Source organism: Choloepus didactylus, chromosome 1, assembly GCF_015220235.1.
Source record: "Choloepus didactylus isolate mChoDid1 chromosome 1, mChoDid1.pri, whole genome shotgun sequence".
NCBI classification, from domain to species: domain Eukaryota; kingdom Metazoa; phylum Chordata; class Mammalia; order Pilosa; family Megalonychidae; genus Choloepus; species Choloepus didactylus.
This window is the reverse complement of record NC_051307.1, coordinates 19,918,014-19,943,289: the sequence shown is the minus strand read 5'-3', so window position 1 is coordinate 19,943,289 and position 25,276 is coordinate 19,918,014. Positions and strand designations below refer to the sequence as shown.

Genomic DNA, 25,276 nt, shown 5'->3' with positions numbered 1-25,276 from the left:
AAAGTTATTTTGTAGCATTTCCTTATTATCTTTTTAATGTTTGTAAAGTCTGTAGTCATATCCCCTCTTTCATTGCTGATATTTATAAATCAAGCCACATCTAAAAAATAGAGATTTCCAGCTGAATTCTAAGAAAACTACATTTTATTTCAAAGTAATCCCCTCATAAGACATCTAAATATGGAAATAAAATCAATTTCTCTTGGAATTCCATTGGCTAGAACTTGCTTTATGTGAAGCTGCCTTGGTTTACTACTGAATGATAGAAGTTCATAATGATAATCGTAGTTACTGCTTAATCTCAAAGTGCTATATCAGTCTTTAAAAAGAAAGATGTAATCAAAGCCAACAAGAATCCTTTAAAACTGTATCTGTAGCAAGAAAAGCAAGAGCTAGATGATACCCTTATGATTTATAAGATCCCTTGCTGCTTTAAAGATGTATGATTTATGATCTGTAATGTCACTGCTCACAGAAGGTAATGTAATGGGGGTATGGTTAACAGATGAGAGATAGAAATAAGAACTGTTCAAATGTTATTTTACTTCTATCTTCCAGTTACACTGAGTCCAGAATTCTCTCTCATTTATATACTCAAAACCGATTTCATCATGTGTCTTCCAAATCCCCCCTTCCTATTATATAACATTCCTCTGCACATGGCATCATCCACTCACCCGAGGCAGAAACTGAGGAACTTTTTCACTCCTCCCTCTCCCTAATCCAGTAACTGGCATTTAATTTTTGACATATTTACCTCATTAATATCTTTGGGATGCAGTCCCCTTTCTCTGTCCTATCAGTGCTGCTTTTGTTCAGACTCTCCTTTTCTCTCTCCAAGATGATTTCAGCAACCTCCTAACTGGTTTCTCTGCCTCTGGTCTCACCTCCTTTCTGAACTACTCTCCATGATGCAGTCAAGCCATATTTCTAAAGTGTGAGTCTGAGCATATCCCTTCCCTCATGAAAATCCTTCAGCAATCCCCTGCAGCAGTCAGGACAACAAATAAACTCCCAGGCATGCTGCTCCTGGTTGTTTTGTTTTGCCATCAGACCCCTGCTAGTGTCTATCTTTAGAACTTGTTGCCCTCTAATCCTTGTTCTCCAGCCATTCTGACCCATTTGTGGTTCTACCACAAAACCTTTATTCACCTCCGTGCCTTTGCACAAACTGCTCTTTATTCTTGGAGTACTCTGCTTTGTCTTGTCTCATCTTCAGGCCAAGGCTTACTTCAAAGACTCAAGAGTAAATTCCCCTGGTGGCCTCCCTGACCTTTCCCATCTCAGCTCCCTGTGTGCTCTCAAAGCAACCTTGGTATACTGCTTGGCATGTAAGAAATTTTACTTATCTAAACTCCTTTCAGGGAGGGACTGTGTCTTTTTCATGTTTGTACATTTAACATTTACCTTGGTACATAGTAAGTCCTCAATAACTATTAGGCAAATGAATGTGGTATCTTCATTAAGGGAAATTATATTCCAACTGGAAAAGGTAAGAACAATTAAAAATGAGAATAATAATAGCTGCCACTTATTTGGTTTGCTTGCATGTTTTCATTTAATCCTTATAGTAACTTTGTGAATTGAGGCACCCCCAATTGAAAGAGAAAACAAAACAGGACTGGGAAGGGTTGGTAATTTGCCCTAAATCTCACAGCTAATAAGTGGCAGGGACAGGAGTTAGATGTATGGCTGTTCGATGACAAAGGTGTTCTCTTTCTACTCTACCACTAAAACTGGGATTTGTGAGGAGAGAGTAAGAGACCCTCAAGAGATTTTAACTGTGGCCATGTCTCCAGCATTAAATAAGTTACTACTCAGGGTATAAAAGTTGTTCTGGATGTATTGAGAGTCACTGAAGAATTGGAGAGGTGAAAGAAGACTGGAAATATACAAACATTTAAAAATACATATCTAAGAAATTCCAGAATACTTTATTAGATAGAGGGTTAAAAAACACTTGGAACAGAAAGGAAATCAATAGGGACCAACACGTATTTAACTAACATAGGTCAGGCAAAGTAAACTCTCATTTTCTTTTATCATAGGTTTCCTAGATTGGATGACCACAATATGATAGTAGAAAAGTGTATCCTTCCTGGCTCTGGGATCCCTAGTTGTTATCATTGGACCAAACTCCACATGGGAAAACATAAAAGTAACAAATAACCTTAAATTAAAACTAGCTTTGATAACCAGTTGTGGTAGGCTGAATTATGTATCCCCATTTAAGCCTGTTTTTAATATTTATTCATGTCTCTGGGTCAACCCATTGTAAATGTGTCCCAATGGTGTGAAACTATTGTAAATAGGACCTTTGAAGATGTTGTTTTTAGTTATGGTATGGCAAATTGAGTAAGGGGTCTTAAACCAGATTATCAAGGCTTTATAAGGAGAAGGCCCCAGGGAGAAGCAGGAAGTCAGCAGAAACCAGAAAAGACAGGACTTCAGTATATGATGGGGAAGTCAAGGAACCCTAAGAATTGCCACCTGCCAGCACCAGAATGCTTCAGTCTTTGGGGAGAAAGCAATCCTTGCCAATATCTAGAATTTGGAATTCTCCCAGCCTCAAAACTGTGAGCCAATAAATTTCTGTTGTTTAAGTCAAACAATTTTGTGGGATTTGTGATTGCAACTCTGGGAAACTAAGACAGCAGTAAAGAACAGTGTCAATACTGTCTAAAAGAGGAATTATCAGATCTCAAATCAAAGCCCACAAAGACCTCATCTCTCATGACCCAGGAGGTATTGCCTTCCACTATGATAATTGTAGCTATCAAATTTTATAAAATGTTTCTACAGTGTGTTCCTTTCAGACATCCTAAATTTTTTCAGAATATTCCTAGGTGAATAAAGAGAGGTATTCCTAGAGGCATGGGAGTTTCCTATGGATTTCTGTCCTCTCCTGACCCTTTGCTGATAATTTGCTGATGATAGTGGTATGTTCCACTATCTGAGTCCAACAGTTTCTTCACATACAATTTCTGCTATTGTTTTTGTGGTTAGTTCATCTTTTGGCTTTCTTGCCAGATATCTGTATCATTCTTTTTCTTTTTTTCTTTCCATAGAGGTACAATAACTATAAACAGCACAAATGAGCCCTTGACAATTTTTATTATTGAAATGCATTGAATAAAGCCTATCTTAATAATTTTATGAACAAAACAGAGGTATGAGAGATGCCTAATATTACAAACAAGTGACTTTCCAGGTAATTGGACAAACACACGAAGAAGATGTAAATCAAAGGAGATCAACTTGGAAGGAAATTTCTCCAGGCATGCCACAGTTCTTTGTTCTCGGACTTTTCCTGTGAAAATTGTTATCAATGACTTATACATAACATAGAAGCCATGTATATCAGATTTCCAGTTACTACAAAGCTGGGGATGAAAGATTAAAGCTTCTAATTGACCTCAGCAGGCTGGGCAACCGACTCTGAAATAGCACGAAATGTATGTTAGTTTTTCTTGTCAGCTTCAAAAGATCAATTGTACAATGATGAGATATAAATTATGAAACCCCATTTTGACAATAGTTTTTGTGAAAACACAAAGAAAACATGGACAAATCAATTTAACTGAATTTGCTGTGAGATCAAATTACCATATGGTTGCCCAAACCTCAATAATTGTCTTATTATGCAGAATGTACCCAGATTTGCATTCTAAAAACCATGTTTTATATGTCTTTATAACCTCATTGTTCAGCTGAGTGTCTTGCATTTAATAGATCCTCAATTATCATTTGTTGAATAACAGTGATAACAGTCAGGACGTAGCTAGAGTACTGTTAAAATTTTACTGCCAGTTGATAAGTTGTAGGGCTCATCAGTAATGATGACCAAACAGGGAGGGTCTGAAAACCACATAGTATGAAGAATTAGGAGCAAGTCAAAGAAAAGATTAATGAGAAACAGGCTAATTATTTTGGTCCAGACTTGTTTTATCTTCTCTCAAATGAAGAATTCTGATGAATGTCACAGGGAGGCAGCAGTAAACTCTATAATTAATAAAAACAGGAGCTCCTTCCTATATAGATAATTTAAAATGGATGCCCTTTTCAGCTACAAGATTCTATATTAAGTAGTAAGAGTTAGGCTAATTCCTTAGAAAAAAATGATAATAAATGTGTGGGATGCACACATTTTCCTATTAACAATAACACTTCATTGAAATACCTTTTCTTTTCACAGATTGAACCAAACAATAGAGTTTCTGCTTCTTTCTTATTAGATTAGAATTTTATTTTTTTTTTACTTGTCACATGTTAGAGATCACTAGGTATTTGCATTAGTAATAGCCATTATTTTGTCAAGATGTAGCACTCTATTACTTTTTAACTCCTTAGATATTTTTCTGAATTTAAGAAGCGATCAGCATTCTTTCACATCCAGATCATTGTGATTATTTGCAAAGCCAATAATATGTTTCTATTTCTGTGTATTTTAGGGAACACTGAGAATTAAAGTTGGTTTTGAAAATGCTAGTTTTTAATATATAGTGCCCCAAAATGATCCCAATAAATGAAAAGTTAGAGTAAAGTTTGAATCCAACCAATTGCCTGCCCTCATACAGTTAAATGTAACACTTGTTTCAATTTGCTAGCAACACAAACCAGTCAAGTTTGGCATTCAGTGTATTTAGCACTGTATCCATTATATTATTTTACCCTTGGCCACTCAGACATTACGTGTTTTGGTTTTGCTCTGCCTTTCTGGTTTCACAGTTGCCTCTCCCTTATCCTCATCCTGGTTGTACCTCACCCAAATGAAGTCCTTGCAATTCTCTTTTCACTTTGTGATTTTCTGCTCAATGGTCTTGTTTACTTCCACGCCTTTTGCGGTGGAGGCTCAGAATCCCCACTACCAGCCTTGCCCTCCTTCTCCCTGTTCAGTCAGAACTCTCCACTGGAGTTAACAGATCTGACATCTAACTCTTTAACTTTTCTCTCAAAGCACAATTTGGGATATTCTTTGTTTCTGTCAGTGATACACCATTTTTCTCAGCCATTAGGGCTCAAAATATATCACAGCCTCTTTTCTTCCTGTTTGGGGAACCAGTGTAGCATGATCATCAAAAGCTCAACTTCTGACTTAGGCTACTTAGGCTTAAGTCCTAAACCTGCCCTTTTCTAGTTGTACAACTTGAACAAGTGACTTCACCTTTTGGTGTAAAATGGAGATGGTTGTAAGAAACCGTGAATGTTAAGTGTCCACATAGTTGGATCAAGGATTAGGAATCCAACAGCCCAAACCTCCCGGATGACTCAGCCATTATTTCAGTTATTCAGCCACAGCCCTCGTGAAATGTGGATTAACAAAATATTAAATATGAGTCTCAGATTATATTTAGTTTTTATATCACTCCCTAGTGGTAGATTTTTTAATTATTCATGTTTGTGCTTTAGGATGCACTCAAACTGTGGAAAAGTTAACATACTTACCTGAGGTCTCAATTTGTGAAAAAAAATTCCAGTATTGTTTTAAATTTGTCCTCTCTGTTATTTCCTATGAAGAACTCTAACAGAACCTGGGAAATCCAGGTGTTTTTAAGCAGTGTTTAGGTGGTGTTTCATCATGACTCTTGACTGGAGGGAAATGAAACTCTAACTGGCCAGTTTGGTTTCTCTGACATCGGCTTTGCTCACCCTTCTTTGGGAGGGTGATTTTGAAACTGCAGGCTAGAAACAGCTTTTGGATTAGTTGTGAGCTGAGCCCTCTCTGTGACCTCTGTCAGGCTTTGTGATCAAGAGTTGACTATAAAGTTACGACTTTGGGCTGAGACCAAATTTCGATTCTAATATCAGTTCTAAAAGAATGTTGCCCTCATGCATTATTGTGTGAAGCTTAAAACACAATCCACTTAACATGTTCCCTTTTGAAGTAGTTGGATTTTAATTCCTTCAAGGACCAGATTTATGGTCTGGGGTGGGGCCCTGGGGTGGAGGGTAGAGGGTGGAGGGGAGGGAGTCCCAAGGAATTTGCTTCTAAAACGATTAGGGGCTGAAGTGCCCTCTTGCATCTGGTTTGCCTGTCTTTGCAGAGGAGGAGCCCAAATTCCATGTCATCGTGTTGCCTATCTAGTTTCTCATTTTATCTTAATTTTCAAGCAGGTCTTAGTCCCTCAAATATAGGCAGGAGATGAATCATTTTCAGAATAGCTCAGATGCTTGAGTGATTCTTTGTAACCCGTTAGCTCACTCTGTTGTTTGGGTTTTGTCAGAGGTCTGTAAGCCCTGAAAGCTCTTTGGAGGTGGTTTATGCAAAGGGAAATTGACTCCAGTAGCAATAATGGGCACCAGAAGAGACAATCAAAAGAGACTTAGGTTGTCTAACAAGTGCTAAGGAAACATTTTCTCCGGAGAATTCCATTAGTTGTGAAGCCCAAAGGCAACCAAGTGATAAAACAAAAAACATCTTCCACTGACAGTATTTGTAGAATTAAGTGAACATGCTTTACTGATAGTTGAAGATGTCTGCTTATGATCTTTGGTATTATATTTTGCTGAATGGATATTTAGAAGCTGATTTGGGAAGAAATGGGTGCATAACTGGCAAGGGTGAGGGAAATGCACAGACATTTGCATTTTTTAATATTTTCTGTATTCTTAGTTTTCCAAATTGCATTTTTGTATATTTCTAAGATCTTTACATCAATTCCATATTTGAAAACAATTTTCAGACTACCTACAAGTGTTTTACATCAGTCCTTCACCACATATCTCATATGAAAACTTAATTTAGTTGCATTCACCCAAGTCAAGTTCTTCACTTTCATTATTTGTCAGTAAGTGTTTTTGTTAAGCACTTCCTTCAATCTCCTTCCTCTTTGTTGGCCCCTCCAGCCCCACCCACCTGCCTTCCCCAACCCATCCCCAAATGCAGCCTGATGCACTTTCCTTATACTTCACAGTTATTAGGGAGGATCCTTAGGACAATGATTGTTGATTGATGGAATTCTCAATTATGAAGTTAGGATCACATGATTTTATTTTGTTTTATTTTCACATGCGGATAATAACTATGCAGCAGTATCTTTTGCCCAATAGCTACTCTTTTTGGAAACTTTGAGTAAAAAGTCAATGTCTTGGGCTTCATTACTTATCAATTTCAACATGTTTCAGATTTGCAAATTTTCCTGTTGTGTGTGATACCTTCTGTCTGCGGGCCTGAATTTGACTTTAAGGGCTGTGGCAGAGCCCTTACACTCATTTTAGAATAGGCCAGGGTGGTGGGGAAGGAAGAACTTCTCACCAGCAGCCAGGAAATTTCATCTCCAGCATGGCATCCTCCAGGCTCTCACTGGCTGAATAGCCTTGGGTGAGTCATTTCCCCTCTGTGTGTTCAGGCTCCTCATTTGTAAAAGGAGTCTGGCCTGACAGGAACTCTAATGTGTCTTCCAACTTGTGATTGCTCTGTGATAGGACATCCTTGTTAGATGATCCTTGTTTTGCTCCTGATAAGCTTTGCTTTCTGATGACCACTTTTTGCTCATCCTTTCCCAGACTGCAAAAGCCGCAGAGGGTGAGTCAGTCTCCTCAGGTTGGTCTAGGCAAAGAGTGAATCCTCTTTGCTACTTACCTTTTGAAGAATAACTCACTCCAGAGACAGTAAAACTCATCTCTAGTTAAACCAGTCAGAGGGTTGCTGACTGTCTTTATGAGGCACAGATCTCACCAGCAAAGCTAAGCTTGCCAAGGAGCGGGGCGTAGCTCCCACAGCCATGCTCATGGTCTTCCCAGCCCTGTCTGTCCTTCCTGGATGAGGGAGCAGCATTCTAGGAACAAGTCCCCTCTGCTCAGCCACCTTTCCCTGCTGCCCAACTAGTTTTCTGCTTCTCACGCGTTTTGTCCCGGAAAGACTGAGTTTGTCAAGCCCTGTGAGTTCCTGTGGGCTAGTCCAGGTGGTTAGGAATTTGGTTGTTCTTGGCCTCTTCTCCAGATATTTCTTATTGCTTTTAATTGATTTGAAAAACATGCTAACTTTGAGTTTCAAAGTATTTGTATTTGTACCCCAAGGCTGCTGGCTTAGCAGTAGCATTGTCAAAAAGCCCATAAATAAACAAATTAAAAGGAAGAGGTGGGGCCATAAAGGCAGTTGCAAAACTGGAAGCCAAAAGAAGCCTCTCTGTTTAGTAAGTTTTATAGCCCTATGTGAGTTTATTCCATTCTGGGAATGGAGTGTAAATTAATTTGCTATGGATTCCAAGAAATGAGTTACAGTGGGGCAAATGAAACATTCTGTGCCCCACTCCTTCTAAGGCTAATCTATTTCATTGTCACTCTTGGAATTACAGAACAGGTGATCTCCAGGATAACCCTGGCTTACACATAGCAGGCCAGCTCTTCTAGCAATTGTTCTTTTTATCTCTGGTTCCTTCAAATTAGATATGGCATAGGGCTTTAATACATTCTATCTAATTCCCTTGAGCTCATCTTTAGAATAAAATCTAAACCCCTTAAGAGTTGGGTTCTTTTAGAGATGGCATGCTTTCCCCAATGCATGTGTTACTACTTTGTGGTATGAGATGTATTAGTCAGCTTAGCTACAGTAACAAACGATTCCTAATCCCAGGCATTCACACCAACAGAATTCCATTTCTCATTTGCAATACACGTTGGTAGTTGTGGGTTGGCTGCTGCAACTCTGCTCCATGTGTCTTATCACTCCAGGTTCCAGCAAAGCAACAATGCTTATTTGGGATGTGCTATTCTTGTGGCAAAGAGAAAATCAGGGAATTGGCTGAAAAATGTGATGCCTCCAAGTATGTGCTTGGGACTAATACATTGTCACCTCTGCTCACATTTCATTGACTCATATAGCCAAACCTGACAATCTTCTCTCTGTGGCAGAGAAAAATACTCCACCTGCATGAGGCATTACAGGTCACCTAGAAATAGCTGGGGTACATCATCATTTCCCAGGGAAGAGAGCCAATACAGGGATAATAACACAATCCATCATACCAGACTGGCAAGCTAGACATGTAACTTCATGAGCAAGATGAGGTGTCTGGACAGAAGCCACTAATCCATTAATGCATCTCTCTTACCCATGAGTGCTGTCATATGAAGAAATAAGGGTGTAAAGTCTCTTTAGTTTTCAAGTTTGGGGAGGCCTGTACCAAGGTTCCTTTTATGAGATGAGGTCTGGTTCTCTTCTAAATTCCCTGAGGTTCACTTACTCCTGCTTTAGTTCATATCACCTTTTCTGTGAGTTGCTTCACTTTGTTTGACTTTGTCTTTTGATTGCATTTGTTGACTTGGGTGTTCAGAAATGCCCACTTTGCTCCTCTTTCAGCTGAGCCTGAAATGGTGCCCTTGCAGCTGCAGAATCACTGTGGTTTGTAGCCAGGCCAGAAGATGTGGGAATTGGCATGGTCAGAGACCTGGGCTTCTTGCCTCCTAGATAGGTTCAAGAGGTACAAGATGTACAAGATGACGGGAGAAAAGCTATGCATAAGAATAAATGCATCTATTCCCTTGATTTTAGAGGGACTATGAAAATGAACATTTCTGCTTACTAATCACAGATGAATTGTTTTGGACTATCTTGCTATTATATCAGTGAGTCTTTTCCATGGTAAAGATGGAAGCCCAGATGGTGAAGCTATTTTTCTTGTGGCCAATGAAGGTCTAAAAGAGGATGAGTAATTCTAACCTGTGGCAACAGTGAATTCTCATAATAAAATCTTGAAATAGGAGAAAAATCTGATTTCAGTGTAGAACATCAGAAAATGTTCTCTTTCGAGAAATCAAAATGATCTCCAGTATATGTAAATATCTTTGCTAATAAAGTTAAATAATCACCCCCATAATTACTTTTAGTGGTCCATTTATAATATAATAAATAGGTATTGTAGTAAATAATATTGTTAAGAATATTATTTTACATGCTGAGTGGCACCAAAAACAGTGGTCTTTTTAATCAGAAATGGAATTGCATGGGAACATCTCCTTAAAAACATCTCCTTCACTACCTTGTATTGTTTGTTTCCTTGTTTGCTCCTCTTCCTGATCCTGAGTTTTGAGAGACCTTGGACTCCCAGCTGTTTTCTATCCCCTCTCTCCACACTTAGCACAATGCCTAGCATTTTTATTGAATGGAATGAATAACTAAGCAAATGAATGAACAAAATACACAGTCTTGTTCCAGAAAAGAACAGAACATCTAATGCAGACCAGTCAATGGAGAGCAGAATGGCAGCTCCAGGTTCCCCAGCTCCTTTCCTTGGTGTTTCTGCCTTCCTAGAACCCACTGCGTTTGCCATTCATTCCAGTCTAAGAAGTGACAGTATCACTTTTTCTTACATCATGATGGTACTATTGAGTAGAACCCAATATTTTCAAGAAATTTCAAGAAAACATATAAAAAAGAAATGCAAAAACAATTCACACCTCCCATTTTACAGACTGTTTCCTGTGTGCCAGGCCCTGTGAAAAATGTTCTACAGATGAGAGAAGAGGGACTCTCTCTGTTTTGGAGCTGTGGAGCTGAGGCCTGGAGAGGGTTAAAACTTGCCCAATGCCCACAGGCAGTAAACGGTGAAGCTTGGATGAGAATAATGGCTATTTGATTCCACAACCCATGCTTTCAAAAGCAGATATGGCTAAGTAAAATAATTCTAGCTTATGCAGCAAAGAGATTTCTTTACCACAAAATTCCCCTTTCTTAAGAATCAGTGAGCTGCTTTGCGGCCATTGTTGGGTTGGCATTTTTGCAGCCAAGTTTTCTGCCCACGCCTCTAACTGCAGCTTCTTCTATCATCCACACACTGCTTTGTTTCAAAATGGACACAGTCTGCTTCTACATGGTTTTTTGAGGTTCTCCCACCCCCACCCCAAACCCCTCCCTGACCTAGGCTTTTCTTAAAAATATATCAGAAAAAAAAAAGTATGTCAGGCAGGTGGAGTTTCCACAGAGCAGTGGTTATTGATAGCATAGAAAACCAAAGCTTGGTTGGTCTTTTTTGTCTTAATTCACAGTATTTTCCACTTTCTCAGTTTCTCTATGAATCGCTTAGTCCCTTAGTGCATTTCTTCCACATCACCAACCAGGAGAAACTGTCTGTTAGAATTAGGGCTGTGTAATATAAATATATGGACAATAACACACTTACGATGAAGTATTTCCCGAAAAGGAACTGTACTAACATACTTTATATAATTATGATGTATTTGTTCTTCACTGTTTATATCCCCTTCTATAAATATCCACTGTGTGTTAGAGGATGGCAAGCTCCACCTGAAAGTGAGAAAAACTTATTTTAAGTGCTGCAATTATGTCAATTATGTCATGAAATCATGAATCGTGGCTCTCTGTCAAAATGTGCTGTTTCCTTAGAAGTAGAGAAGATGACAAATTCCCAGGATAACTCACTGAGGTATCTTTGTTAAGCATAAATATTTGATATAATTCCAGATAACTTAAGTGGCCAGAGAGATTCTCATTATGTAACCCATCCTTGAGCAAGAGACACTGGGGATTTTGCTCAACCACTAACTTTCAGATGAGTTACTGATTGTTTAGCTAGCCAAATCAAGTTAATCCTCTATCCATGTATGGCAATCTTCATTTAAATATATTAATTGAGTGCTTTCTATGTGCCAGACACTTTTCCATGTGCTGGGGATTGCTAGTGAACAAAATTGACACACGCCCCTGCCTTTGGGAAGCTTACATTCTGGCATTACACATCAAAACAGCACATTCTAAAATTAAGCTTGGTCATTTTTAAGGGTTTAATAGTTCAAAAGTATTAGAGTGTAGATTTATATATTAAATATATTTCAAAAAGCCTTAGAAATGATTTCTTGCTCCATTTTTTTTCTAGTTTCCATTCTACAGGGTATCTGCAAAGTCAGGAAACACAGGCTAAATTTTATTAAAAACAGTATGTCAGTTACATTTTTGAATAATGTGCTCAATATGTCTTCAGGTAAGGTGGATTTGCATTAGATTTAAAGCAATGGGTCTAACTGCTAATTGAAAAAAAATCTATAATAAAATACTACAGATTGTACAACTATTCTGGAAACTCGAGGAAAATAGTGTATTCATTGTACTTTTTAAGGGGTCTGGAAATTGAAGCAATACAGATTGGGTATGGTGTGAAAATATAACTGACATACCGTTGCAAATTGTGACTTATCCTACGTTTTCTGACTTTGCAGACACCCTGTATTTTACCTACTGCTAAGGAAGTAGCCACTTAAAGTTTTAACTTTCTACAAGGACATATTCATGATAGTTTAAATACTTTCCTTGTTTTATCTTCCCTTTATTCTTTCCATATTGTGCAACAGAGACCGGGGTTGGATGCTGTGAACACAAAGGAGGAATGGAATGCAGATTTTCTTCTTGAACACCATTGACTTACCTGGATTTAAGCAATGGAAGTATGGTTTAATGGAAAGAGACAGGCAGTGTCTTCTGGTTTTGTGCCAGTCACAAGGGTTTTCTGACCTCACCTAAAGTGCTTCCCTTTAATTTGGAGGAGACAGTTTCTGAAATCCCTTCTAGCTGTAACATTATATGGTTCCAGTCCATATGGGGTAGGGGTAAGGGATAGGGGGTTCCATTTATCTCCAATTTTGATACCTTTGCCCCTATTTGTCATCCCTTCAAAGGTCTGGATTTGTCACTAAAGGCAACAATTCTTTCAGGCTTTATTAAAAAAGGATTAGAAAGTTCAGTGACTCCTCCCTAAATCGGTTAAACAGTTGTATGAAGGAATGAAAGATGTACAACTTGTGGGGAGAATAAGGGCAGTGCCTCATTACTTGTTATTTAGGATTTTGTGCTGTGTACTTACTCTTGAATATTTTAATTACTCAAAGAAATGCTAGCACTTTCAAGAAGGATGTTTTTAAGAACTGAAAACCACATGTGAGTTCTTATATTTTCATAGATGAAAAATACAAATCAATTTTGTTAGAGGTGGTACACAGAAGATTAGGCAGATGGGGCCTGTAATACTTCAAGTATTTTACCACATTGTCCTTAGAAGCCTTCATGTGAATGTCTTGTAAATCTAAAGGAGCTAAACTAGGAGACCCCAAAGTAAATGTACACAAACCACAGCCTATTGCATGGGGCACTGTTTTGATACATACTCTATCCAGCTGTAAAGCTGAAAATATTATTTTCATGATCACATGATGAAAATAATCATGGTTTATTTACTTTCCTCAAATATGGTTGGGAAATACACTAGATTAAAATTCAGGCGATGGAGTTTCTGTTTCAGATCTGCCAGCTACTGGGTAAGTTGGTCTCTGTGTGCTCATCTGGCAAGCTTCTCCTCAGGCCCTTTACCAGAGAAACAGGAAGCAGTGATGACAGAGCTGGGGCAAGCCCAGACTCAACATAAGCCTCCGCTGTAATTTTGGATAGTTCTGGAAACTGGACCATCAGCCCTAATTACCTATGTCGGGAATCCTGAGCAACACTAGGGCATATTTCTCAACAGCTTGCCCGAGCCATGCCCCTAAAAACAGCTCAGACCTGCTCCACAGGGGGCATTAATTCTGGCAGCAGCAGAAGATGAACTCCTTTGAGGCATATATAAACACCAAAAGATCCACCATCTTAACCACAGGCCTTATCCAACTATGTTGCTGCTGCAAATTGTCTCACTTTTGCAACCACCCAAAGAAGCTACAAACTTTCACCTTATTGCAGATATTGGTCAGATAAATTTCAGTGAACTTCTAGCCCTCTGCCCACTCTTCAAACACAACCACGGAAACCCCACCATCACCACCACAACCACCATGACAACACAGTAAATTTCAGTGGTTAGATGCCATTCCCAAGCAGTTTCTCAGAGCCATCCATTTATTTGCTGGAACAAATGAACTAAACACCTTATTCCATCAACATAGTATTTGAGCTGTCAAACGGGATATTTTCCCCGTTATTCACACACCACACTGGGAGATGAGTAGGTGCCATAATGACTATTTTGCTGATATGAAAGATAAGGTTAAAATCAACTGCTCCAAGTTATAGCTTACAGTGCAAGCTAGCATTTGAATCCTTTAGTCTTTTCATTCCACTACAGTTAAAAACAAGCACAAAAATATGTTTCTATAGCTATTTTATTTTCAATGTAGGATTTCAAGTTGTTTTGTAGATAGTAATTTACTTAATTTTGTGATAAGAATACGCCATTTTGGGTTATATATATATATACACACACACACACACTACATCTGAGTAATAGTATACTATAAACATATGATGATGTAAATTTGTAAATGATTTTGAGAAATGTTCCATGAATATGCCTAAAATTCTTGATTTCTACCCAATTCAACATTTTATTCAAGAGAAATGGCTAAAGAAAGAATAAACATACCAGGCATTTTCATCTGATGTTTTAAATTATTGTCAGTCAGAAGGAGAGATACCTAAAGAGAAGTTAACCCACTCCAATACAAGTGTCGGGGTCACCAGCAAAAGCACAACTTCACACAGGCTTTGAGGGAAAGACTGTTCACTCACATGAAAAAGAGACAAAGCAAGGTCAGCCTCACTAGTGGGCCTCGGTTCCCCATAGCCAGTGGGGCTCAATCCCTGGCCCAAGCAGGAAGATGTTCTATGAGCAGCGCCCATCTCCTGGGTCCACGTGTTGCTGCAATGGAGGAACCCCACTCTCTCTCCTCCAGGGACCAAGGACAAATATGCCATTTGGGTGTGAGATGGAAGTCCTAGAACATGCTTCCTGTTCTGGTTTGCTAATGCTGCTGTTTTGCAAAACACCAGAAATGGGTTGGCTTTTATAAAGGGGGTTTATTTGGTTACAAAGTTACAGTCTGAAGGCCATAAAGTGTTCAAGGTAACACATCAGCAATAGGGTACCTTCACTGGAGGATGGCCAATGGCATCCAAAAAACCTCTGTTAGTTGGGAAGACACGTGGCTGGCATCTGCTTGCTCTCGGATTGTGTTCAGGCTCCACTCTCAGCCCCTGTGCCTTCTTCAAAGCGTCTCTCTTGGCTGCAGCTCTCCAAATACTACTCTCAGTTTCTCTGAGTTTCCTCTGTCGGCTCTTTCGTATGGCTCCAGTGATTTAATTAAGATCCACCTTGAATGGGTGGGGTAACACCTCCATGAAAATTATCCAATCAAGGGTCTTGCCCACAGTTGATTGAGCCACATCTCCATGGAGACACTTCATCAATAGGTTCCAACCTAATCAACACTAATATATCTGCATCCACAAGATTGCATCAAAGAACTTGGTGTTATGGGGGACATACTGTATTCAAACCAGCACACACCCTGAATCAGAGGGTCTCCACTGAATGCTTACATATGCTCGGGACAATACTGGCAGTCTGCTTCTCTATTAGGGGATTGTGCTTTATCTGTCCAGGCTGACACACCTGGTCCTGAGCACAGGGTATTTTTGTGGGTCCCAAGGAAAGGTGGCAGACCATGCTAGGCCTGCCCCCTCTCACAATTATTTTGAAGAAAAAACTGACAAAAGGAATGTACAGACTTTATACTCTTTAATGTATTTCCACAAATATTTATTAAAAACTAACCATGTGCAGACTACTTTGCTGGCTAACAGGTCTCTAGTCATTAGAATGCTTGGTTATAAGAGAAATAATTTTTTATAGGTTTATCAAAAGGCACTACCTTGAATTAGTTAATATATTTAAATAAGTGATCTTGAGAGGAAAGAAATAGGCAACATAAAACCAGGAGGTAGAGCAATCTTCACTCACTTGAACTTGGATTGTTCGAATAAGTGATGTTCAGTAGGCATCCTAAGATGTGCTGGCTGGATGGGACCTGCTCATTTTTACAGATGAAGCAACTGAAGCCAAGTGAAGTTGTGTCTTGCTCAAGCTTCTGAAGGTGAGCAGAATCTGAGACCCAGGTTTATGTTTTTAAAATTTTAAGCCATTTGCTGGTTTCAGTATATCAGAGTTTCTCTTCCTAAGGCAATATTCCTCTACCTGGAAGCTTTGCAAAATTAATGCAGGGAAATTAATTTGAGGTTGGCCACTATCAAGGCTATGCTTCTGTGGGAAAGGACTTGAATGTGCCTGTAAAGTGTGTTTTTCCCACTGGGAAACAATAGCACTGGAAAGTATAGTCACTTTCACATTTTACATTTAAAATTATATATGCAAAGTGAAAAATGGGAAATGTTTCTTTGTTTTAAGAATGGTCATATGAAGATTTCTCATACTTCAAATTCTTATGATAAAGGTTAGGAAATGTAGGCAATGAACATTTTTTACTTCAGGTAGGAATATGAGTTTTGCCACTTCTCAAACTGGGAAACTTTAGTTTATGCCTTCTATCTCAATTTGTTATAACTCTACACTCTGAATTGATTAAAAGTAAAAATCATCCATGTTATTTCAAGCAGCACCCAATTAGCTATTTCTCCTTAACTATTTGATTTTTTCTTGTCCACATACACAAACAGTCATCAAAAGTGGAATAAATATTATTGATTATTTTTTCAAATAGAATTTTTGTCCTTTAGTCACATGAACTTCTAATCTGGGTGCTCAGATAATTTTATTTAATGTATCTTTCTGATGTTAACAGAACTTAACCTCCCTATTAAGCATTTTTTATTTTCGGCTTATTCACTGTTAGATATGGCAGCCCTGAATCTTTATTCACAAGAGGAAGGACTTATTTCCCCAATTTCATCGTAGTTCCCAAAGTGCTTTTTTTGGATAATTTCATTTCTTCTTCCAAGAAGAAAATTAGCTAACCTAAAAGTTGTAATACCATGAACAGCACACGCAGATGATTTGTTTAGTCACAAATGAAAAAAAGGATTTATTACAACATTGCTTTTGTTCTGTGCAGAGTTGTGTGGGTGGGAGGAAGCATTACTAAAGAAAAGACAAATACTCCTTTGTCCTTCTCCTACTCCAGATTCTAATAGTCTGGGGTTCCATCCAAATGCTTGAAATTGTGCAATTTATATAGATCTCTCCTCTCTTGATTAGAAGGCTATATGCAGAGATTTCAGAACTGCACTTCCTGTTTAGTTTAAACTATGACTAAAATTTGTCTTTATTTTCATATTTAAAGTCAACATTTCCAGTTTTCAAGTTTTTCCAGTACTCTGACTCTTTGTCCAATCAAACTAGGGAACCAGAACTTGCTTTCTTAAAAGCACTAAAAATATATATGTGCATTTTAAAAAACATTCAGTGATGACTGATAATTTCCACTTTTCAGTAGACTTATACCATGAGATTAAAGATGTTTGAAAATGTAGGTCCTTTAAATACCTTATATTTTTGGTGTTCCTGACTACTTTTAACTTTATCCAGGCTTTCAAAATTTATCCAGAAAATATTTAAATGCCTTCTTTGTACATTGAGGTTCTGCATAAGAGTTCATTTCAAACTGAATTTTTTAAAAGTCTGAAAATCACTACTTTATAATACTTGCTTTTTTCTATTATAAAAGTACCACACACTTATTAAAAATTTTCAGAAAATCCAGAATAGTTTAAACATGATGAAAGTCTTGCCCATACACAATCACTATTAACATCTGGTGTTTTTTTGTTTTTTTTTTTTCCCCTTGTTTTTCCTCCTGTGCATGCTTTTTGAACATTTTTTGTAATCACACTGTATATGCCTTCTTCACTTAATAGTATATCATATGAAATTTCTATTTTATTACTACATCTCTGATAAACAACATTGAAGATAGTTTTTGCCAAAGTAACCTTTTATGTTACTTTTGTTACTATGTCATATAAAATGAAAAATGAAAATATAAAGTCTCCTACTCTCTGCTCCTCCCAAAGCCCCCCCATCACTCCCTAGAGATAGCCACTCTTAAGCATCTAAGGTAACCTTGTAGAAATTTCTAGGCATATAAAAGTGTATTTTTGTGTAATGCAACATTTCATATATGTTATGTTATCTGTGTGTTTGTACTCAGAAACACTGAGAGACTCATTCATACTATTCTGTGCCTTCCTTTTTTTTTTAACTTAGTGGAATGTCTCAGTGATATTTCTTTCACAGAAGACCATATAGATTTTCCTCATTTGTTTTAGTAGCTCAATCACATTCTATTGTGTCATGTACATTAATTTACTATGTGGTCTCCTGATGATGAGCATTTAAATTGTTTCTGATTTTTGCAATTACAAAATGTTGACACCAGAGTTACTGTCAAATCCTCAGAAGCCTTTGGGTATATTAGAAAATGATACCCTTCCGTGTCATTTCGGGTTCCATGCTCCATGTTTCTCCACCTTGCTCCATTCCTGAGAGCCTAACCTGCATACAGACCACTTCAATGCACTCCCTTGCCAGTCTAGCTTTTGGTTAGGTTTGGCCAACAGTGACCAGCCATAGGAAACTGGAAGGAAGGAGTAAGGTGAGGTCGGGGTATTTATTCCCAAGGCTCTTATTTTTCCTGTTTTCTGTGAGCTGGCTTCTTCCCTCTCTCCCAAGCTCCTACCCATCTCCTCTGATAATTGCTCCCTTCTTGTTCATCTACCTTCACAGCACTGCATCATTCCCTCTAGTTTCCCTACACCTTTCCCTAGCTTTGTAAATGGTCTATTTATTAAACTCTGCTCACATTACCTGACTTGAAAGTGCTATCGGTTTCCCACTAAAACTCTGACTGATACAACTTCTTCCTCACAGGAACAGTCCCAAGCCAAGGTGTTTGGTTTGGTGATTGAGGCTTTTGTCATAATTTAGCCCTCACTCCTCTCCCCTCCCCCTGCCACTCCCTGCAAACTTGTCAGGGTGCCCTGGGCAGGGCAAATATGGGCCATATATGTAAGCCTTAGTTGCCACCAGAATGATGTGTGCATGAGTGTCTGTGTGTATGTTGGGTGTGGGGAGACAGAGAGAGAGACTGAGATAGATAGATAGAGATAGAGACAGAGATAGAGATAGATAGATAGAGAGAGAGAGGTTTGTGTGCTTGGGTGAATTCCAGAGGATAAATTACCAGCAGTGGAATTTTTTGGATCAAAGGTTAAATACATTTTTAACTTTGAAAAAAATTCCATTACACAAACATCCTTGAAAAAATAGTGCTTCTGCTCACAAGATACACAGAAATGATAACCCATGAAGAATTGTTCCCCAACACTAGAGACCAGCAAAGACAATTCATATTGACTATTTAACTCTATACAAAACAACATTACACAACATTCATTTATAACCCCTCAGGCTTCAGCCCTCTGCCATTAATAAGAATTTTTTTCCATGTATCTGAGCAGAACTGGAAATAATTTCTCTTCATTCTCTACACCCCCTTTCCATCCTTCCTCCAACACAATTTTGACAAGTGGATAAAGAGAGTTTTACCTACAATTGGGGATCTACTTCAAAGATGAAAGCTTTCTGATTTCTCTCATTGTCTCTTTAAGTGCAGAAATAAAATCTTTAAATTCTATTACCTCATTTAAGAATTAAGAATGCATATTTTTGTGAAAATATCTTTAAAAGGAACTTGGTAAACACTATGTGTTCTATTTGTTGTAATAATTTAAAAAACTTTTTAAAAAGGTGCACACTTTATTTTGTTTGAAGTTAACTAAGTAAAATATCTAACAAGCACCATTTAATATTTTCATCTCCCCCCTCCCCCCAAAAAAAACACCCAAATCTTTAAATGTAGGGTTGTTTGTTTTTATGAGGGAGTTTGGGTCTGTAAAGAAGGATTTAATCCAGAGTCCCCTGGAAGATATTCTGCACTTGGGGCTGCTTTTCTACTCATCCCAATCTGGATGTTGGGTTATGCACCCCAGAGCCTACTTATATCCACCATTTTGTTCGTTCATTCAACAATTATTAATTATGTTACATATAATTTTCCCCAGGCATTATACTAGGGATTAGGAATACAAGGGTGAATAAAATGTCTCTGACATTTAGGAGGTCTTTAGACTAATAAGTAAGGAGACACATAATATAGTGCAATAAAAGATATATGAAAAATTACCAAGAGGGGCAAGATGGCAGCATAGGGAGGTGTGGAATTTAGATAGTTCCCTAGAACAACTAGCAAATAGCCACCAACAAACAATAAATAATCTGGAACAAATGTTAGGGGGACTTCTGTGACCTGAAAACATCACACACCAGTCTGGAATGGGTGGAACAGCTGAAATCATAGCATAGAACTGTGTGCCGGTTTGTATATTTTATGTCCCCCAGGAAAAGCCATATTCTTTAATGCAGTCTTATAGGGGCAGAGGTATTAGTGTTGATTAGGTTGGAATCTTCTGATTGAGTATTTTCATGGAGATGTGACCCACCGAAATGTGAGTGACACCTTTGATTAGGGTGTGACCTCTTGATTGAGTGTTTCCATGGATATGTGCCCCCGCCCATTCAGGGCGGGTCTTGATTAGATCACTGGAGTCCTGTAAAAAGAGCTCACAAACAAAGGTTCCTTAGAGTGCAGTGCAGCTGTGAGTGACATTTTGGAGAGCAACTGAGAGTGACATTTTGAAGAGGAGCTGCAGCTAAGAGATGACAAAATGCTCCAAGAGCAACATTTTGGAGAACACCATTTTGAAACGCAACCTGGAAGCAAGTGGACACTAGCTGCATGCCTTCTGAGCTAACAGAGGTTTTCTGGATGCCAATGGCCATCCTTCAGTGAAGGTACCCTATTGTTGAAGCTTTACCTTGGACACTTTATGGCCTTAAGTAGGTAACTTTGTAACCAAATAAACTCCCTTTATAAATGCCAATCTGTTTCTGGTATTTTGCATCCTGGTAGCATTAGCAAACCAGAACGAACTGTAAGTAAATCTCCTCAAACTGTGGAGCTTGTGCCCCTCCACCACCAGCACCTGTGGAAAAAAGCAGCAGTCTACTAGGTGCAAGGGAAGGTAACTCAACCAAGCTCCAATTGCAGTTTTAATTAACAATTTGAACTACTGAATACAAGCTCCAAGCACAGACAAACCCAGAGCAAGCAGGAAAGGAACCTGGAGGTTTCTCCTGACAGAGAGGAGGCAGGGCTGATGGGAAAAAAATACATAAATAAATAAAAACAGAGGCTTTTGGAGTTGGCTGAACTCAGAATGCTGGAAAAGGGCTGTGTCCCAAGAAAAGGGGCACAGAGAACCAGATACCAACACCAGTTGAACAGAAAAACTGAGGGGCTGAGGAATGGCTCTGAAAAGGGGAATTCTTTTTTTTTCCTTTTGTTTCTCTCATTCTCAGTAGCTCATTAGAGAAAGCCTCAGGCATTTTCAATTGTCAGCACTGACCTAGGCAAGGATGGAGTTAAGACGGAGAGTCAAAGGAAAAACTCAAGTGTAGGAGATAATTCCCTAAAGGGCTTATCTTCCCTAAGGAAAGGGGAGGGGGGTGTGCAGCTCAAGTGCTGCTTTCCCTCAGAAAACTCAGTCCCAGGGCCTTCAGGGGGAAAAAATGAAACAGCTTAAGTTTGGCTTCTGACACCCTCAGCCTCTGGCCCAGAAAGGGTACACTGAGATTCAAAAGCACCACACCTCTTCACGAAGGTGGGGAGCTGTGGGCTGACAAGTGACACCTGCTGGGCAGGATAGGAAAAGCACAGAGTCTAGAAGTCTCACAGGAAAGGCTGACAATCTTGTTCATACTCTTAGAGAAATGTGATACTGATTACAACCTCCTCCTGAGACCTGGGCCTGTCTGGTCTGGGAAAATCTGATTGGGGTAATCAAGGAAACCAGATAGATGCCTAGACAACAAAAAATGAATCACACTAGGAAAAATGAAGATATGGCCCAGTCAAAGGAACAAACTTACACTTCAAATTAGATACAGGAGTTCAAACAACTAATTAAAGATCTTCAAACAAATATGATAAATCAATTCAAAAATCAAATCAATGAGTTGAAGGAAGATATGGCAAAAGAGATGAAAGATATAAAGAAGACTTTGGGTGAACATAAGGAAGAACTTGAAAGTTTGAAAAAACAATTGGCAGAACTTAAGGGAATGAAAGGCACAATAGAAGAGATGAAAAACACAATGGAGACGTACAACAGCATATTTGAAGAGGCAGAAGAAAGGATTCATGAAGTAGAGGACAGGACATTTGAAATCCTACACACAAAAGAACAGCTGGGCAAAAGAATAGAAAAATATGAGCAGAGTCTCAGGGAACTGAATGACAACATCAAGTGCATGAATATACATGTCATGGGTGTCACAGAAGGAGAAGAGAAGGACAGAAAGAATAATGGAGGGAATAATCACTGAAAATTTCCCATCCCTTACTGAAGACGTAAAATTACAGATCCAAGAAGCCCAATGTACCCAAAACAGAATAGATTCAAGTAGACCAATTCCAAGACACTTAATAATCAGATTATCAAATGTCAAAGCAAAGAGAATTCTGAAAGCAGCAAGAGAAAAGTGATCCATCACAGACAAAGTAAGCTTGATAAGACTAAGTGCAGATGTCTCAGTAGAAATCATGGAGGTGAGAAGGCAGTGGTATGACATATTTAAGAGAAAAACTGCCAACCAATAATTCTATATCCAGAAAAACTGTCCTTCAAAAATGAGGGAGAGTTGAAAATACTTTCAGACAAACAGATACTGAGAGAGTTTGTGAACAAGATACCTGCTCTACAAGAAATACTAAAGGGAACATTACAGGCAAATAGGAAAGGACAGGACAGAGAAGTTTGGAGAAGAGTGTAGAAATGAAGACTATCAGGAAGGGGAAAAAGAGAGAGGAAAAAATAAAAATAGAATAAGATATGATAAATAAAATATAAAAGACAAAATGGTAGACAGTAGACATTTCATGAGAAAAATAAGCCAGAAACAAAAGGACAAATATTGTATGGTCTCAATAATATGAACTAACATTGATGTTTGAAATTTCAGAGTTGAGAACACAGGTTATCAGGAGCTAGAAAGAGGTTAGAGATCAGGCACTTGATGTTGAAGGAGTACATAAGGGTAAACAGGATTGATTGTATAGATCCAGAAATGGAATGGATTGATAGTAGCACAATATTTTAAGTACTCTCAGCAAAATGAGTGTGAGTATGGTTGAAAGAGGAAGGCTAGGGGCATGTATGACACCAGAAAGAGAGATAGATGATAAAGACTGGGATTGTATAACTTAGCAAAACCTAGAGTGGTCAATGATGGTGATTAAATGTGCAAATAAAGGAAGGTTTTAAATAAGGGAGAACAAATGAATATCAGCATTGCAAGGTGTTGAAAATTGGATGGTATTCTAGTTTGCTAATGCTGCCAGAATGCAAAACACCAGAGATGGATAGGCTTTTATAAAAGGGGGTTTATTTGGTTACACAGTTACAGTCTGAAGGCCATAAAGTGTCCAAGGTAACACATCAGCAATAGGGTACCTTCACTGGAGGATGGCCAATGGTGTCTGGAAAACCTCTGTTAGCTGGGAAGGCACGTGGCTGGTGTCTGCTCCAAAGTTCTGGGTTCAAAATGGATTTCTCCCAGGATGTTCCTCTCTAGGTTGCAGTTCCTCAAAAATGTCACTCTCAGTTGCTCTTGGGGCATTTGTCTTCTCTTAGCTTCTCTGGAGCAAAAGTCTGCTTTCAACGGCTATCTTCAAACTGTCTCTCATCTGCAGCTACTCTCTCAGCTTCTGTGCATTCTTCAAAGTGTCCTTCTTGGCTATAGCTCCCCTTCAAAATGTCACTCTCAGCTGCACTGAGTTCCTTCTGTTTGTCAGCTCATTTATATGGCTTAATTTAGACCCACCCTGAATGGGTGGGGTAACACCTCCATGAAAATTATCCAATCAGAGTTATCACCCACAGTTGGGTGGGGCGCATTTCCATGGAAACAACCTAATCCAAACCTTCCAGCTTAATCCCCACTAAAACTTCTGCCCCACAAAATTGCATCAAAGAATATGGCTTTTTCTGGGGGACATAATACATTCAAACCAGCACAGATGGTATATGGGGAAAATACAATCAATGCAAACTAGAATCTAAAGTTAATGGTAACGTTGTAATATGTTTCCATTAATTGTAACAAAGGCAATATGCCAAAGCTGAATGTCTATAAAAGGGGGATATAAGGATGTGATATGGGATTCTTGGCAGTGGTGTTGTTTTCTGAACTTTTCATAGTATTTTATTTTTAATTTTTCTTCTATCTCATATTTTCATACTTCATTTTTTCCCTCCTTTTCCTCTTTCTTTGTGGAAGAAATGGAAATGTCCTCATATAGATTGTGGTGGTGAATGCATAATTGTGTGAGCATACCAGGAATCATTGATTGTTTACTTAGGATGGATTGTATGGTGTGTGAATAAAACTGTTTAAAAATAAACAGAGGTATACAAGTGCTGGAGGAAATGTTAAGAGAGTGATGTACCTATTACCTGTTGGTAGGGAAGTAGAATAGTGCAGGTCAGCTGGAGGGCCGAGTTTTGGTTCCACAGGGAGCTAAATAAGTGGTTGGCATTTGGTCCTGCAACCCTGTTTATTGGGTATATGCTTGGAAGAACTGAGAGCAGGGACATGAGTGGACATTACACACTGGTGTTTATGGCAGCAGAATTCATGATTCACAATGGATGGAGGTAGCCTAAGGGTACCTCAACTGATAAATGGAATGGTGAACTGTGGTGTAAACGTAAAATGGAATACTGAGTGGTGGCAAGAAGAAATGAAGTTGTGAGGTATGCACCTAGGTGAATGGATCTTGAGGACAGGATGTTGAGTGAAATAAGCCAGAATCCAAAAAGAAAAACATTATAATGCCTCACTAATATGGACTAAGTATCATGTGTACACTCTGAGAATTGAATCTGAGAGCATAGATTATAAGGGGAAGGCTTATGGTAAAGGTTCCTAGATTGTAAGCTCTTACAGCAGTCATGTCTATTCATGAGTTGGAACAGTTATCTCTAAATTCTGAGATGCTGACCTGTTTGTGTTTAACCTGGTCAGTCCCTGGAACTTTGGGTATCTGTGGGATACCTGAGACTCAGAGCCAGAGTTTGGCAGCTATGAATGTCAGCCTTACCCCATAGAGCATATGTTAAGGAAGGTGAAAAAGAGATCAGACTTCAATTAGAGATATGAACAAAATGGAGTCGATTAGGAGTAAAGTAAATCAGACTAAAGGGAAAAGAATAATATTGACTGTGTTTTAAAACCTCAACTCCTGTGTGAGACAAAAGGAAGAGATGTTTATTTGGTGCAAAATCTATTTTCTGTAGCATATTACGTGATTTAATTTTTTTTTTTACATTTTATTTTGAAATAAATTCAAAGTTATAGGAACA

At 38.6% G+C, this 25,276-nt stretch overlaps 1 protein-coding gene across 3 annotated transcripts in view; it reads right to left on the bottom strand.

Annotated features, from left to right (window-relative positions):
• The window catches only part of LOC119531473, a 165,150-nt gene that overhangs the window by 85,435 nt on the left and 54,439 nt on the right, over positions 1-25,276 (bottom strand). The window contains exon 2 of one of the 3 annotated variants that reach the window (XM_037832791.1): positions 11,154-11,245. The exons of the other annotated variants lie outside the window; for them this stretch is intronic. The gene's annotated coding sequence lies outside the window, so the exon portion shown is untranslated. Of the gene's footprint in view, positions 1-11,153; positions 11,246-25,276 lie in introns of those variants that run through there. 3 annotated transcript variants of the gene reach the window in all.